Source organism: Nanorana parkeri, unplaced genomic scaffold (assembly GCF_000935625.1).
Source record: "Nanorana parkeri isolate BGI_ZX_2015 unplaced genomic scaffold, ASM93562v1 scaffold1698, whole genome shotgun sequence".
NCBI classification, from domain to species: Eukaryota; Metazoa; Chordata; class Amphibia; order Anura; family Dicroglossidae; genus Nanorana; species Nanorana parkeri.
Genome location: NW_017307966.1, coordinates 300,059 through 305,880, shown reverse-complemented (window position 1 = coordinate 305,880; position 5,822 = coordinate 300,059). Strand labels below are relative to the sequence as shown.

The window sequence follows — 5,822 nt, the reverse complement described above, 5'->3', positions numbered from 1 at the left end:
CCTTGCAGTGGCATAATGCATGAGTGCGAGGGACTTGGTTGTATTATCCCTCGCTTCCCTGGAAGGCACAAAACCCACCTGGTCCAGATGGATTAGGGACGGAACATACAGTTTCAACCGATTGGCGATTAGCTTAGTGAACATTTTTATGTCTATGTTAATAAGGGAGATGGGTCTATAACTAGCACAAGACGCTGGGTCTTTGTCTGGCTTGGGTAGCACTGTAATGTGAGCTTCTTGGGATTGTGTAGGGAACAGAGTAGAGGTAGAGACCATGTTGAAGGTATCCAGCAAGATAGGTGAGAGGGATTCCTGGAAGGTCTTGTAAAAAACACCCGTGTAGCCATCTGGGCCAGGGCTCTTACCCATAGGGAGAGATTTAATGACCCCAGCCAGTTCTGTTACGGTAAATGGTAACGCAAGGTTGGCGACCGCCCCTTTTGAGAGGCATGGAACCCGATCTACTGAGTCGACCTGTGACAGTTTCATTGTCACAGGTCGGCTAGAACTATGAGGCTGAGTGAAAAGCACTCACCTCATAGTTCTCCTTTAATACAAGTAACAATAACAGGAATACCAGCAGGTATCAGGACTTAGGTCCATAATCAGGTGACAGGACTTGGGACTCAGGATACACAGGAAATAGGACTACAAACAGGTTCAAGGTTCAGGGTTAAGAACTGGTAACAGGACCCACAGGAAACATGACTGCAAACAGGGTTCAAGGTTCAGGGTTCAGGACTGGTAACAGGACTCACAGGAAACATGACTGCAAACAGGGTTCAAGGTTCAAGGTTCAGGACTGGTAACAGGACTCACAGGAAACAATACTGAGCCATCGTCCTGACTGCAGGCAGGGTTTAAATATCCTCCCGGGAAGCACCAGGTGATGGCTAAGTGCTGGGAGACACCCGCAGGTGAGCACTGGAGCTGCAGGTTCCACCACCACCCAGTGGTGGTCTGGTACCTAACAGTTCCTGGCTGCCTGGAGACACCTGTAGGTGAGCACAGGAACTGCAGGGCTTAGCTCCAGCGCCACTTGAAGATGCTCTGGATCCTAACAGTTAGTTAGGATGGTGTTTGCACTCTGCATTAGCGTTTGCTGGTTTGTTGCTTTGCACCTGCATTGGTTCACAATAAACTTTATTTTTCATGTGTCTGTGGTGAAGTTCAGGTACTTGGTCACACTTGCTTTTTAGGATACCAACATATGGTATCCTCACAAATACACTCAAATTTTTATTTCAGAAAAAAAAAACTGCCTCAGCTCTCCATATTGTATTGTGGCCTAATCAAGCTGCTTACAGACAGTCCAGTGACTCTACAATATGTGTTGCTCTTGTCTCTGAAATGATACACTCTAATTTTCAATTAAGAATACATTGTCTCTCTCACCTACATTGTAGCCCAGCCAAGGTCTTTGCATACTGTCCAGCCATTCTACAATATGTGTGGCTATTGTTCATTAAATAATACTCTCTATTTTGCAATGGTCTCTTCCTTTTGCATTGCAGTCTAAAGAATCTGCTTACATATTCTTCAGACACTATGGGGTCTATTCACTAAGCTGGCGTAGGCAGCCGAGTGAATGACCGACGTGAAGTGAGCCGAACACTGTTCGGCTATTCACTTCAGGCTGGTACGGCTGATTTCAGCTGTACATCGGTTGAAATCAGCCATACATTGGCTTGCTTCACATGGCTTCGGCTCTGCCGAACATGCTCAGATGGACCGAGCAGAACAGAAAAACAGTTTGAAAAGTTTTTAAATATATGTGGAAATGCATTCCAAAAATGTAATTAAAATGTATTCTCCAAAGATGCATATTTGAAAATATATTTTTAGTACATATTTTCAAGATATTTTTAACATATAAAAAAAAATCGATCTTAACATATATTTGTAAATGCATTCCAAAAACGTAATTTAAATGCATTTTCCAAAGACATATTTTTTAAAATATATTTTTAAAATACATTTTCGATTTTTTATTTTTTAACATCTAAAAAAGGCATTTAGACATATATTTTTTTCAGAAATGTTTGTAAAATTGACTTGGAATGTACTGTTTAAAAAAAAAGAAAAAAAATCGCTATAAAATAGCAAAAGATTCTGAATACATGTCAAAGAGACTTCCTGTCATTTTAATCTAGTTTGCAGTGTTCTTATTTTTAAAGTTTTGAAATTGGCCTCAGTTTCACATTTGTGGAATGACACAACCATGGCAGAAAGGTTTTCTGCAGTGTGTGTGTGTGTGTGTGTGTGTGTGTGTGTGTGTGTGTGGTTGTGCATCCGTGTACAGATGGATGGATGGATGGAACCCTATTGCACTGAAATACTGAAATTGTATTGTAACTGTACCGTCTCCCCATTTTGTAAAGTGCTGCGTAAACTGTTGTCGCTAAATTAAAACTGTATAATAATCATCATCATCACTCAATCACTCACATTCATATGAGGGATGTATAATGATGGAAGTTATGATAGATAGATAGATAGATAGATAGATAGATAGATAGACAGACAGACAATATAAATATATGAGAGGGGTGATGGGAGATGCATATAAAAAATGCATCTCCCATAACTTACATACAGTACATGTAAAAATATTTTTTCATTTCTTTTTATATTCTTTTTACTGTGTGTGTGTGGGGGGGGAGGGGGGAAGATCAAATTTCTGTGCCTTCAGACAATCTCTTAAACTGTAGAATCAACCCTGGGTGCACTCTCACCAAAGTGCATGAGCAGCATAGATTGCAGACAGAGTATAGCAGGTCTGTGGGAGGAGCTCGGCTTAGCTGGAGCTAGAGGGTGAACTTTCACCTCTCACTTCCTGTTTCTGGTCTCAGCAGCATGGGCTGAGAGCTCTCTATCTGTTCCCCAAATCCTCCATTCTCCTGGATCAAAGGTAACACATTGTCTTATCACATAGCATTAGAATGGTGGAAGTAAGGTGAATGATTCAAGTTTTATGAATATTTGTTTATTCCCTGCTCAGTAGTTCTCATTCTGTATTCATTCACCTCCCTATCACATCCAGTCCCCATGAGCTCTGTGCACACAGTACTGCAAGTATATATGGTTCCCCTATCACACCCAGTCACTACGCAGCATGAGCTCTGCACTCAGTGTAACAAATAATGTATGTCTCCCCTAATGTATATATTATTCGTGTGATTCTAACTCCCTAAGTGCTAGTATATAGTATGTTCCAGGGGTGTAATATTTATCCCTCAACCTTCTAACAGTTTAGTCAATAGCCTCATATGTATATAGTACAGACTTTATCTCAATAAAGTGTATGCATTATACTATATGTAGAGAGGTTATGAAAGGGCAGAGGGACTGGTACATCACAAATACTGTTACAATACAGACTGGTGCCCAGGGGAGGATTCAGTCACTCATCTCCCAGCAGCAGACATTTTGTAAGTTCAGCCCTATATGAAAGAAAAATAAATCTTAACCACTTGCTAACCGCGGTGTTCCCGCTTCTTGTCCCGGTAATTTTTCAATATTCAGCGCTGCGGTACTTTGACATTTATTCAGTCATTCAATGCTGTACTAAAATTCATTTTATACCATTTTAGGGGGACAGATAGAGCTTTCTTTTGATGGTATTTAATCATCACTGGGGTTTTTATGTTTTACTATGAGAAAAGTTTGGGGAAAAAACAGTTTTCCCTACATTATGTTATTAAACAATTATCATTACCCAATTTGGTAAAATATAAAAGACGGGGTCACGGCGGGTAAATAGACACCAAACATGTCAAGCTTTAAAATTGTGCGCGCCCGCGAAATTGCAAAAAACTACAATACCTAGAATTGGCCATAGGCAACGCTTTAAAAGCTTTTACTGCTCATCAATTTAGTGTTAACAGTGATTGATGGCCCTAGAATTATTGCTCACACTCCCACGTTTGCGGCAATATGTAACGTGTGGCGTAATCGTTGTTTTCACACATTGGTGCACCAGACGCATATTTACGTTTATATGTGCTGGGGGACTTAATTTTTGGGGGCGGGGTTTAATTTTTTTAATATGAAACTAATTGTTTTAAAACTTTTATTTTTTAAACTTTACTTTATTGCTATCATATAGGGGAATAACAAGCCCCCTATGTGATAGCCAATATACACTGACAGGTCCTCTTTATGGAGACAGGGTTCACCTTGGGACCCCCTCAAGAAGCTGATGAAGCAGAGATCTGCTCCACCGGCTTCTTCTCTGGCTATAGCAGCCAGAGATATGATAGCTAAAGGTGGAAGTGATGTAATACACATTGCTTCCCACTTCAGAGAGAGAAGAGGAGTGATCCGCAGAGGGGAATGCTGATCTTGCCTCCATTCTCTATATAGACAGTCGCTGTGCTAGTAACCGATAGTGAAGGGGGGCCACGGCAGCAGAGGGTGGGCGCACTCTACATTGTAATACAAGCGATTGGCTGGCTGTAGAGCTGGCCGAACACTTCTATGTAACAGTCTTTATCGGCTGTTTACATGCCCGGCGGGATTCTGCTTGCGCACCTGCAGAACAGAAATTACGTACAGGCACATCCACCTGCTGGGAAGTGTCTGCAGTCCTCCCGTGTATTTACAGTGGGCAGATGGCAATCGGTTAACATAGCATCACAGGAATATAAACTAACCTAATAAAATAGGCACATTGCTAATAGAAATACAAATCAAACGCCTTTCTAGCAAGTGGAGATTCCCTTTATTATCAGCACCCATTATTTTTACATTATTTCCCACAAGGTCTTTGATTTAGCACTGCTGAAGTTTGGACTGCACTGCGCACAATGACAACGTTTGCTTTGGTGCGATGGGAAGGAGGTGACGATGCACATACATACAGTGTGATATAAATGCGACTGGATCAGGGGCTATAAAGAAAATTAAGTCATCACTGGGCAGGAAACATATATGATGGAATGGCGACAAGGGAAATGCCCTCCAGGAGGTTGGCCTTGCCATGAAGCAACTCTACTGGATGTTGATGGTAATGTAATTCATTTATCTGCTATACTAGAATAATGCTCTAAGGGTTAATGACTCACTTAGGACAATTATCTAGATTGAGCCATATTTGTCCAACCTTCTTTTTTTTTTTGTCGAAATAATAGAAAAGGGTCATGTAAGCTACCTCAGCCTGAATAAGGTTAGCTTATTTAACTTATCTGTAGTTTATTTATGTTAATTAGCACTAAAATTTGTGCATTTATGAGAAAGTTAACCACCATTTAAGTCTTAATGATTTAAGTTCAGCCATTGTCCCATGTTTTGTTGATCTTGACTTGCACTGCAGTAAAATGACTGTACTACACTTACCTTGACATTAAAGTAAGAACTTGATGTCTGGAGCAATTTTTAAAATATTTGCACACATAATACAATCTGAATTTTGGCTAGAAGAGCTTAAAACCCTCAAACAATGACAGTATATACTTTCTTAATCAATGATTGAAAAAGTTTTCAACGTTTTCAATCATTGATTATCGGCTTTCGATTAGTTGGCCATGTTCACGGCTCCACACACGCTGTACCTCCTCCCCGCCTCACGCTTGCCATTGCCAGACCTGCCCGCATCCACACGCCTTCTCCCCGCCTCACGCTCACTGCTGCCAGACCCGCCCGCATCCATGCTCCACAAGCTGCACCTCCTTCGCGCCTCACGCTCACTGCCCATCCACATCCACGATCGGTGCGGGGAGAATAGAAGAAGTAATGAGGAGGAGGCGTGGGAGGATGACAACTGCCAACAGACCCGATCTCAGAAGCAAGTTGATGGAAGACTGCTCAGGTAAGCCTGCACT

General features: G+C 41.5%; 1 long non-coding RNA gene across 1 annotated transcript in view; it reads left to right on the top strand.

Annotated features, from left to right (window-relative positions):
* Positions 1–2,877: 2,877 nt before the first annotated feature.
* The window catches only part of LOC108799334, a 7,001-nt gene continuing 4,056 nt past the window's right edge, over positions 2,878–5,822 (top strand). The window contains exons 1-2 of the long non-coding RNA XR_001942023.1: positions 2,878–2,911; positions 4,778–5,008. This is a non-coding gene — a long non-coding RNA (uncharacterized LOC108799334). The remainder of the gene's footprint in view (positions 2,912–4,777; positions 5,009–5,822) is intronic.